The following is a 12,498-nucleotide window of genomic DNA, read 5'->3' as shown; positions in this document are numbered from 1 at the left end:
TCGGTGATATGTCTTGATTTCTTGTTGAAGAGGTTGGTATTGGAGCGTTCAGCCGGTGTCGAGGTGATGGAGCTGGATTCAAGCACTTCCTGAGACGAGTCGTGTCCCATTTAGTGTCTCGCCCTGTCGTCACACGCACGGTAGGGCTGAGTTACTCAATTCAGTACCCGCAGTGAAGAGTGCCAGCGTTGTGTGGAACGTGTCTGGCAGAGCAGACGAAGACGACGCTTAATAACACAGGTGAGCAACAAAGAAACACACAAAACTAAATTCACGGTAAAGATTCTACATGCCACCAAAACTAGACTGCTGGTCAAAGCTGGAGCTCATCTCCTGTCTCAGGTCCTTGTGATGGACCGACACCAAATAGAAGAATGAAAGAAAAAAAACATGTAGTTGCAAAAATGTATTGAAATGAAAATGAGTTATTTTTCAAGGTACTGTACATAAAAGCTTGTCTTGTTTCGATATATGCCCCCCCCCCCCCCTTAATTTACTCTGTAGTAATAAAACTACAAGCTCAAAGCTCCACTTCATTGCTCTTGTGGTAAGTGACCACATGTTGCCGTTCCCAGTGTATCTGGAAGACAACAAATTGCTGAAATTTTGCCAAGTTGCAACTAAATCTCTCCAGCACAAGATGGCAGCATCGTGACTCAACAACTAATCAAAGACGTGAAGTCATTACAGGAGCGAGTGACGTCAGCTGGTCTGAATCCTGACGGAGTCAAACGTGTGAACACGTGTCGCTGTGATGCTGAATGTTAACATGCTGCTGAGCTGAAGGTGGCAGTAAAAGTCCACAATAACAAGCAGATGCATTGTTATAACAATGAAACGTCACAACATTGCATCTCCTGGAGCTGAACAAATCCTTCAGGAGCTTTTCAGCGTTAAACAGACTTCTCTAAGCATTTAACAGAGAAAATATTTCCCCAAACGTGCTCAGAAAAATCACTGATATTTGTGAGAGAATTTCCCCCCAAATCCCTCAGAAAGCTGTTGTGTGCAGAACGTTTTGGCCTCGAGTCTGGAGATACTCCAAATGTTTCAATCGTGTGTGTGTGTGTGTGTGTGTGTGTGTGTGTGTGTGTGTGTGTGTGTGTGTGTGTGTGTGTGTGTGTGTGTGTGTGTGTGTGTGTGTGTGTGTGTGTGTGTGTGTGTGTGTGTGTGTGTGTGTGTGTGTGTGTGTGTGTGTGTGTGTGTGTGTGTGTGTGTGTGTGTGCTTAATCACGGCCTTTTACAAGTTGTATGGTAATGAGATGTAAAACACGAGTGAGCCTTTTCTTCTGTACCTGTTGTTCCTCTGTTCAGCCACACGAGGGAGACGTTGTCCTCTGTTGATGTGTGAGCGCTGGAATCAGATGCAGCTGTTGACGTTGTGTGTAAATCCGTGTTGGACTGGTGCTGCTCATTTTACACTCAAACCGTTGGGGGGGAAAATCGGATCTAAAAATAAAGTATGGTGGAAAGTTTTCCCCCACATCTTGTTTACACCTTCTCAATCTCGTTTGCAGGATCAAACAATACGTCCAGAGTCTGCACGTGTCGGCAATCACACTGACGTATATTTGCAAGTCAAATCAGCACTCCTCTCTCTGTGTTTATGTGTGTGTGTGTGTGTGTGTTTGTTTTCTTGTCTGACACTCCGTGAGCAGTCGTGTTGCAGTTGAACCATCTGGTGCGTTTAAAGGCCTGAAGCAAACTCTGCATCCGACAGATCAACTGCATCTCAACGTGCCTCAAAAAAAGGTGATCCGAGCTAACCGTTTAGTCTCATAGAGTCCTTATGAAGATATCATTGAAACTGAGTTACATACTTGGTCTGTAAATGAGATGTCGGTCCTCGTGTCCCAGGTTTTATTTGTAGCGTGGTCCTGCTGCAGCAGAGGCACCGATTGACCGTTAAGAATAACTAAATAGAAAGCGCCAATCTTCTCTCTGATGGTCTTGTTTACTTATGAAGGCCATCAGTATTAAACTTTACTTTTAGGATTTTTGAAGCGTAAATCCAATCGCTATAAGTAAAAAGCTAACGTTAGGCTATAAATGAATTACACCAGAGTCACGTGACTTCGCAGCGCCGCCTCTGAGCTAAAGGCGGACGAGTGTTCGGCGTGTTGCCGTTAAGCGGTCTTATTAGCAACCGTCTCTTTAAACCCAACACACAATAACCACAAAACCTGAATGCAAACCTTTTCAGGAACACAAACGTACACACTGGAAGCGTTTTGCACAAGAGCTCTGCACACACACACACACACACACACACACGTGGTGTGTTTTCACCACGTCAGGCTTTAAGGACCAACGTGGCTCTTCTATCATTCATCCCCTCAGAAGTATTTTTCATCCTCTTCTTTTTTTTTATTTTCCTTCCCTGAGGAAAACAGAATTCATGACCCGTCACCTGTTTTTGCTGACTGCACAGGCCGTCCGCCGCCTTGGTAAACGATTTCCCGACTATTTTAGTTGCCTTGCAAAACACTTGACGACACAAGTGGCATGAAAAGTAGGCGATTCAGTTTGTCAGTGGGTATTACTTTGTGGCGGACAGTTACAGTTATGTTTTGATTACGGGCCTTTTCCGTCGGGTCGGCTGTCCCTCGGACTGCTTTTAAAAGCGTGTTGGTTCCTTCGCTTTGGCGATCTGCTGAATGTCCCCCTCTCTTGTCTGATTAAATTTCATCTCATTGCAGGCTCACCTTTTTAAGCGAGGGTGTCCTTTTGTGCGGCGAGAGAAAAGTAGGTGAGAAACGTCACGGAGAGAAGGTGGTACACAGACGAAGATAAAGGGAGGAAGGGAAAGGTTACCTTCACACTGAAGAATCTGTGTGAATAGGAGAGAACATTCCATCGACTCCAGCGCTCTGACTTCTCTTACTGTGTGTGTGTGTGTGTGTGTGTGTGTGTGTGTGTGTGTGTGTGTGTGTGTGTGTGTGTGTGTGTGTGTGTGTGTGTGTGTGTGTGTGTGTGTGTGTGTGTGTGTGTGTGTGTGTGTGTGTGTGTGTGTGTGTGTGTGTGTGTTTTAAATAAGGCCTCAGCGACAGCCAAATGGGTCATCTGCCCTTGAAAGAGTGACACGAGACTGGGTGAGTAGGAATCTTTTTTTCACCATGTCCTATTTCACAGGACAAATAAAAAGGAAACGCAACACTTACAAACACACACACACACACACACACACACACACACACTGTGCCCTGAATCTGTCAGGGTCTCGGTCCCCCTTCTTCCAGTCAGATACAAATTTCCACAAAGGACTTGTCGCAATCTCACCGTGCTTATTATAAAAAATTTTTTTCCTCTTTCAGACTTATTCTTCCCATAATTCAGAGCATCCCTCAGCGGCACCGAGCAACTTCACAAATGAGCACGGGCAGGTTCCAATAGCACGAGCACAACTCGTCTCTCCTTGGAGGCTTCTCCTCTTTCTTTCTTTCTCTCTCTCTCGCCCCTTCTCTTTCTCTGCGGCCCCCGTAACTTCTTTTCTCTTTGCTTTGCTCTTTCCTCCATCATTCCCCTCAGTAGGGTTGCCGGCTGCAGAGGAGAAAAAGAGAAGTCTTTCATGTTGAAAGAAATCCAACCTCTGGTTCCTGAAACACCAAAACCGTCAGCCGTCAAGTGTTCAAATGAGACGCAAACGACAGCTACACATATATTTTCAGGATAAAAGATGTAAACATGCAAAAGTTAGCAAGAATGCTAATTTACATCCGTAGTCCCTATAGGCAGGTAAAAACAGAAACCCGTGACAATATAAATAAAATGTCAAGTTGAAAGTTGCTCATTATTCACAGTGCTCTGCTGCTGGCTGCTTGATAAAGCCCCAGTGGGGTTTACCTTGCTCAAGGTCAGACTGCCTGATGGAGAGTTTTTCATTCCGGTTCTGAGACTCGGGCCAAAAGAGACTTCACAACAACAGAAAGGGCGGCGGCCAATGTTTACGCCCGCCTTTGTTTTCTCATTCTGACATTCAAACATTCGGATTTCTTCAAACCTGCACTAACAGATGTTTTTATTTTGTTTTGGCCACACGGAGGCAGCAGGAACAATCTGTGAGTACAAGATTGAGAGATCATCACCTTTTAAAGTTGATATGGCAAACTTGTTAGTAGTGTTCAAGCAGACAATAGAGCAACATTAGCGTTTCTCCATAAAAGGACACTCAAGTTGAAACCAGGACGAACCAGGACGTCCGGTCAACGTACGCTAACTTCTGTGTCCGTCTTTGGAGACGGGCACATATTGTACGGCCGGGTTTTTTTCTTCTCAAGCTTTCTGGCTGAAAACTGCTGCGACTGGAAACAATGCTGATGAGAGCAGAAACAAAATAGTAAAGTTGTGGTTGTAAAACCAAAACAATCAGCTGAAAGAAGCTAAAACGCTCCAGAGCTGTTGGGTCTCTGCAAGTGAGACTTTTCGCATTACAAGTGATCATTTGATCCATTGTTGATCTGAAAATCACGACTTGTGCAGACATATTCCAGCTTAAAAAAAAGCAATTTACTACATTTAAGGCATTAACATAGCAGCTAACAACCTGCTGCCAGTCTCCTAAAGGGGGCGGGGCAGTGAAACACGTGACACAGATACAGGAAACGGACTCCCTGTGGGGTGCCTCCTCTCTGAACTGTCCCGGTAGTCCATGATATCTCCCCTTCAACCATAACCGTAGTGGCGGCAGATTTAAAAAAAAAAAAAAAAAAAACTTTCAACGTTTTATGTTGGAGGACTTGTTGGACCAAAAACCCGACAAAAGCTCTCTGCCTAATCTCTAGACATCTCAACGTTTAGACCGGTCTGCATCACGTCGGCGCGTCGCTCTCAGATTCCCGGCCTACCAGACGGCCCCTCCTCTCATGATTTCATGTTCCCGCCGTTTCATAAGGGTTTAAAGCTTTCTGGCAGAGGACACAGGAGATGAAGCACCTGAGCGCACTGAGCTTCAGACAGCGCTACGCTGCCCCGCGACAGATAAGACTCCGTCTCCGCCAGCCTCTCTCGCCACACTCTCATCCCTCAGTGAAGCAGATTGAAAGGGGAGATTTCCTGGAAAAAGAATTGCAAAGCAGCAAACAGGATCAACAGCTTAGACGGCTTTTCTCTTCTCAGCAACTTCTTCCCGCCTAATATTAATGCTTTTTTAATTTTTTTATTATATATATATATATATATGTGTGTGTGTGTGTGTGTGTGTGTGTGTGTGTGTGTGTGTGTGTGTGTGTGTGTGTGTGTGTGTGTGTGTGTGTGTGTGTGTGTGGTGGAAAGGGTGGTCTTGTGAGGGAATTTATTCTCCTGTGTAGTAGTGGAGTGTAGAAGATGCCAGAATGCTCTTTTACTTCACTGATGATGTGCAGCAGCCTCATGAAGCAGGGACATAAACCTCACACACACACAGGCACTGTAACTCTTGCCCTTTTACCATCACACACTTGGCAACATTCATATAAATATACCCACTCAGTACATTATTACTTTAAAAAAAAGGCCATTACGTTAAGCTCCCGCCTATGTCAGTTTTACGGCCGCTGCTCTGTCGCATGAATGCAAATGAGACCGAGCGTATCCAGACGCACGAAAACCAACAATCTGGAGATAAAAGCTTGTCGCTGACGCCGCCGAAGCCGGTGTGCATGAGCGATCCTTCTCCCAGCCTCTAATTCCTCAGCCACATTACTGTTTGCTCCGTGAAGTTGAAAAACAACAGCAGTTCTGGGCCGGCCGTAATGGATTCAGTTGGCCTCCGAGATGTTTGCACAGAATGTTTTTTCTGCAAGCGGCAAATTCCACGTCGCCACCAGAGGCTGTAAACAGATCGATGGAGGGAGAAAAAAACTAGCAGGAGGAAGCTGCTTCTCTGGCTGTTGACAGAGGACCGGGGTTAAACAGCTAAAACAAAAGGGGCTCGGCATCAAACATCCCAGCATGTCCAAGTCCAAATAGACTGGTGGAGTCAGGACTGGAATGGGGAAGTGTTTTTCCTTGCAGGGCCAAAGAACACAGAGACCCAGCTGTGCACTGTTTGACAGTTTTCTGAGCAGGATAATCTGCACATTGGTGGTTCTGACTGGTGGTTGGGTGATATCTGTATTTTCAGTAGTTTGAACCATCATGACCCAATCAATTCACATTAGGTCTTATCTATGAACAAACAAATGTTCCAGGTCCTCTTTAATGCCATTTCCACCTCAGTTTATTTAATCCTGAAAAGGTAGCCAGAAAAAGAAAGAGAGATTAGAGCAGAAACGGATACATTTTGTTTTTCTCACACTCTTCTTCCTTCAATAACCTGGCACCTACATTACCCATAATGCAAGTCGACCATCATTAGTTGTGTCGGAGATTCGGGTGTGTTATGCTAGCAGTGGCTAATGTAGCCTCAAGCCGTTAGCTTCCAGCAGAGATGAGGAGGGGGCTACAGGGGTCTGGAAAGAACACTTCACATCTCCACACCCACAGATTGTTTTCATATTCAAACTTGTAGCTTTCAGACCCAACTGTGCAGCAGGACCCGTAACCAGACTTCCATGTGGAGCATTCATCCGTGGTTCCCTTTAATTGATCAACGCACTTGATTTAGATCATGCCAACTGACCAAGTGACTAAACTACAAAGCCTCAAGTGACTCTACCGTCTTTAAGTTCATTTTGAACAAATTTAACAAAGGGTTAAACACAACGAAACGTGACTTTTGCAGCTTGTGATAGTTGAACTTCCAGCTCCGATAAGCATTCAGAGGAGAAAGCCTGCAGCTGGGAAATAGAAATCCTGCTGTTTGTTCTGCTTGTTATTTGGACTGTGAGCGTGTCCTGTGTGCTGGCCTGCGCTGACCTCCGGTTGTATGCGCTCTGCACGCTGAGCCGATGCTCTTCTCTCTACCGACTTGTGCTTTTGGCTTCCTCCACAGGAGCACGCTGCGAGAAGCCACCTACATGCCCTGGCATGCCCAGTAGCGCCCGGAGAGATACCAGTTGAAATTTGGAGAAGATATCACATTGTTGCTCGGTGTGTGTGGCTGAGAGCGGCAGACGTGCAGTCACGTCAAGTGGTTCTGTGAAGGTTTTTGTTCAGAGATGGCCAGACAGGTTGAAGACTTTTGTGTGTGTGTGTGTGTGTGTGTGTGTGTGTGTGTGTGTGCCAATTATCTCTCTGCTTCTCTCTGTAACAGAGAGATAATTGGAAACTTAAGTATCGAGCCGTGATCACATCCAGTCTCCATGAGGATTACAACCATCTCCTTCTCCTCCCACGTCCCTCTGTTCGATTCCTCTGTCGTCCGTCTTGACCTTGTTTTATTCTAATTATTCTCATTACTGAGGGACTTTAGAGACTTCCCAAAGTGGGGAACTGCGCTAACAGCAGAGCCTTGGCTGACCTTGGAGACAGTCGGGCGATGATGGCTCATTTAAACACAACAGTGACAGTTCGTGGGAGGAAGGGGGGGGGGGGGTTCGCTCTGGGAGCTGGTTTGTCTCCTACACAGGTAATTAATACGCTTATTAACTCCTCAGCTCGTATCATAATCGAAATCACGAGGAGGAGATGGTGGGGGTGGAATATCTTAATGGTATTCACACTGCTTTAAGGTATGGAGCAGGTTACACACAGAGAGAACTGCAGGTGTAAACACCGGGTACAATGGTATTATTTTGCATGTGAAATGTAGTTGAAGCATTTTAAGGAGTTGAAGTTGCTGCAGGTTTTTGGATGAACCATCTGTCAATCAAAAAAAGAGACGGCACACCTTTTCCATTGAGAGAAAATCTTCAGTGTCGTTCTTTGCTCTTGTTTCAATAAATAAATACTTTCCAGTTCTGATGTAACTGAAGCTATTGTTGCATCTAAACCTCTCTGGGAGCTGCCATTGTCGTTTGGAGCGAACAGCCGCCTCTCCGTGTCCGGTTGCACATACCTAAGCCACGCCCATTGCACCCGCCTCGGCTTATTACATGCATTTAGTGTCTTTGCCAAAATTACTTCGTTTTAAGATTTACTTACACAACAAACGTACTTGGTTAGTAAGAGATCAGGGTTTGAGTTCAAATAACTACGCTTGTTGCATAAAATAACTACCGTATTTTCCGCACTATAAAGCGCACCGGATTATAAGGCGCACCTTCAATGAATGGCCTATGTTAGAACTGTTTTTATATATAGGGCGCACCGGATTATAAGGCGCATAGAATAGAATAGCGTCGTAAGCGTGTCTCTTGAAAGGTGCCATTTTGGGGTCTTTATACACACAAGTGGTGTTGGACTAGGAGTAAGCACAGTACCGGTGTTTACCGCGGTGCGGCTTTGTAGTTTACCAGTCGTACTGAAACATTTTGACAGAGCGCCGTGTACAACCAGTATGGATCAACCAATTAACCAATTGATCCATATATAAGGCGCTCCGGATTACAAGGCGCACTGTCGTTTTTTGAGAAAATTAAAGGCTTTTAAGTGCGCCTTATAGTGCGGAAAATACGGTACGTAGGTTGTAGAACAAGAGTGTAAGTCAATTTGGGTTCAAGCACTTCAACTGCTTTCATTTCAGCTAATCAAAGTGTTTGGTAAGGTGTAAAGGGGGCGATTAGAGTCCAAAATCGCACAAACAGCAGACATGGTTGTTGTAAAGTTTTTAAAATGTCATTTGAGCTTGAACATTAAAAACATATGGAAGCAATGAAAGAAGTTGAAAGGTTATGTGTCAAATCTAGGGATTCTCAACCAAAGAAATTCTTCGTCAACTAACACTCATACTCTTTTGTCGACTAAGCAATTATTGGATTTTAGCTTTGATCGGCAGATCTGTTAAACTGAGTTTCTCCAGAAGAGAATCACACGAAAGCACATCTTTATATCTTGTGTTTATCAGATGTGTCTTAGAAATAAATCATTCAGCATTAAAGAGCCTAAAATAAATGAGTAAAGACCGTAGACAACTAAGACCAAAAAGACCAGTTAGTCGACTAACCCTCTACTAAGCCTGAGTCGAATCATTTATTATATTAACCAAGTAAAACTATTACCAGTCAATTGTTTTTGTTCAAATTTGTGAGGGAAGTATAGTTTTGGTTTGAGAGTATCTGAGGGTGTTTTCACATAAAGTGATGGAAAACAGCGAGGTGATTTAATGCACACGGCTCCAAGAAACATTGCAAGTCTTTAAAATTCATCGAAGGTTCAGCTTTGACCAAGGTTGGATGGTCCTCCTGACCTCAGTACTGTAGGAAGCACTGCAGGTAGCTGAGCGAATGCAGAGTTTCAGACGTCCGAGGCCACATCAGACCTCATCAGGCCAGCTGTGTTGATCCAGGTGTTGTCTTAGTGGAGGGGCCTCAGCCTCTGCTTCACCCACGGCTTGTGTGTGAGTGTATTTTTATCCAGGCATGTGGTGCATTGCTTGTTTTGTCTGTGTGTGTGTATGCGCGTGCATGCTTTCACTAAAGGCTAAAATGGACAAATCTGACTCGACACTCGAGAAGGACCTCGTAACCTCGGCGTGAGGAGGGGGTCAAGCCTGCCAAACAGTCGGATTACCCAAAACGACAGCAAAGAGGTGAGTTTCCTGATACGTGAAAAGACCAAAAACTCCCCAGGGGCTTTGTCGGATGGCCTCTTTGCCTGCGTAACCCAATGTTGCCTCACCTCAAAGAATTCATAAGGTGTACGCTTTTGTTTGTGCATGCATGGTGAGCCGAGCAGCGAGGTGAGAAACATAACATTGTGTTTTAAATTACCAAGTGTGACATGATTTTTCCGCTGTGGGGTTGGTCGGTCGTTGGGCTGAATCCAAAACGGCACATACATATTAGTCATGCAGTTAACATACACAGCTTTAGCCGTGCCATGAATTTGTGCAAAGATGAACAGGCAATAAGGCCGCGGAACAGGGACAAAAAATGTGTGGAGAGAGCGGGCCAAATGTCGGATGTGCGTCTTAACTGTAGACGACTGCAGGAAGCGGGATCGGAACATGAATATTGTTCTTGGGGAAATGAACAGGCCTAATTACGAATTCCCATGAATCATTTTTTAGCGAGATGTGGAGCGAAGAGGTGATGAATTGCATTTCTCTGCATTCGTTGCGTGCATGAAACGTTCAAAGCAGCGGGTAATGATGCAGGGAAAGTTGGGTGGCGGTGGCGGTACTTTTATAGTTTCTTGTACTTCTATCTGGGGCGTCTTGCCATTAGCTGGGAAGAGCCTCACATTTCGACAGACGTGCATGCACATCAACACTCCCAAATACCTGAGAGGGCTTGCACTTGATCACACATCTTTGGCTTTTGGGAACATGGTGTTTTTGTTGTCATGAACACATAAGCACAGGCACACACACTCGTGTACATATATCTGCGACTACACAGCCAAGCTCACACATAGATCAAAGGGAACCCTGAAAATAAGCTCAAAGGCAGGATTCCTCTCCTCTCCTTTACGCTTCTATTTTACCTTAAAAGAATAGCGGCTTTGAAGAGGCACTGTGTAGAGAGGTATATCATTTACAGTCATTAAAAAACTGAATGTGGGATGAGTTACGGCTGTATTTATACAAATGCCCCAAAAGCTGAAAGAAGGTGAAGAGAGGAATTGCGACACCCTCTGACATTTCTTTACAGAGCTTTAACGGCTAAGAAAGGCCTCTGGTCTCCACCTGCAGTCAGCCTTTGAAAGCCTAAACGCATTTCTAATTGCCGAGACTAAAACCAAGCGCTAAATCCTCTATTGGTTTCAGAGGTTATTGAGAGTATTTGTGCTCTCTAGACTCTATTCAGCAGAAAGATGCAGGAGAGACCATGGTTTGATGTATCCAATGTGGCTGTGAGCCCCGTTTGTCTGGGTTTTGGCAATGACAGTCCACCTGTTTTGGGAAAGGAGAGGCTGAACTGAAAGCCAGATGATGTCAAAAATTAAAGGGAGAATGAAAAAATGTACTTCACTACCAAAATCTCCCAAGAACAAGTCTTTGGGAGATTTTCACACACTTGCAAAGCGTACAGTACCAGTTATCTCTAAATCCATTCCCGATCAAAAATAGTTCTGCTGGCACAGGCAGTGTAAGAACATCTATGGTGCCAGGGTACTGCTTTAACAAGACTGTCCTCCCATGACAAGTTACAGTAAGTGCCCCAAAACCATAATTAGGTTTACCTTCAGGTGACGGCGGCCAAAGTAATTATGATGGGAGCAAAGGAGGAAGTACGCTGATGTTTTCACAGTGATCACAGAGAGAGGAGGTTGGGGTGGATAGATGGATCAGCAAAATATCCAACTTTAATTCAGGAGAAGCCATAACCATGTGTTCATTATTGTAACCGTGCAAGTTCCCCTAACTTTAATAGTCATAACCCGCACCAGAAAACTTTCCTTAGACCTGAGATCCATTCATCAATCTCTATATATCCATCCATCTCTATATATCATCCATCCATCCATCCATCTCTATATATCTATCCATCCTGCTCTATATATCATATTTGTCTCTTTGTCTGTCTGTCTGACTGTCTGTCCAACCAACCACCGAACCAACACTGAGAATCAATTAGCTGAAAACATCCCATGCTACACCAATTTCCATCCAGAATAATCGTGTTTTTTTTCCGACAGAAAACATACACCATCAGAATAACTAGAAGTATGCTATAATATATTTTACACGCAGTAAGTACTTCAATGACTCACTCCATTATTAGTAGAAGGAAGCTGTTCACACAAGGAGATATAGCCCAGTATATATTCCATCACACTGCCCGTTAAAATGTGTCTACGACATAATGAAATCTTCACTCAATCTATGTGGCCCAACAGCCCGGCCTGAGAGCGTAACCATCTCCCACAGCCACTTTACTGTTTGCTTACTGATGACACAGAACCAGGGTTGAATGCAAACTGCCACCTGGGCAATCTCCCAGAGGTAACACTGGATATAAAAACTTAACGAGCCACAGGGCATTATGTGAAGATATACATGTGTCTATAAACACCTATTGGCTTTTCATTTGGATGAATGCGACCGGGCACCATAAATCAATTCTGTTGGTATGTCTTTAGCAGGAGAGTGTAAAGCGTGAAGGAGAGACGGAGAGCCCCTGAGTGTAAAGTATGTTCAATATGAATCACACACTTATGCACACAGTGAAGACACACAGACAAAACAATAAAAACAGCACTCAGAGAACAAACAGAACATTGATAAAAATAAAGAATGAAAGCCTTGAATGTGAGTAATCGCATCCAGCCCTTCCTCAGCCCCCCTGGGCTCCGAAGTGGCCTACTTTCTTTCAGCACAAATCACAGCACTCAAACATTCATATCAAACGATATCATTCTTTTAAAATGTAAATCAATGTTTGGGATACTGGCCAGGTAGTCAGCTTTATGATGTAACACAGTTTTGTACAGAGACGTGTCCCTCGCAGATCATTGGGTCTGGTGCCAAAGAAGCAAACACTATGTTGTATAATAGTAGGTGATACAACAATGTATTGAGCTAAAACTGTGCCGCAT

The sequence above is a fragment of the Anarhichas minor genome, unplaced genomic scaffold (assembly GCF_050575085.1).
Source record: "Anarhichas minor isolate MPS153535 unplaced genomic scaffold, ASM5057508v1 ptg000051l, whole genome shotgun sequence".
Taxonomy (NCBI): Eukaryota; Metazoa; Chordata; class Actinopteri; order Perciformes; family Anarhichadidae; genus Anarhichas; species Anarhichas minor.
The sequence above is the reverse complement of the archived record's forward strand: the minus strand, read 5'-3'. Positions refer to the sequence as shown.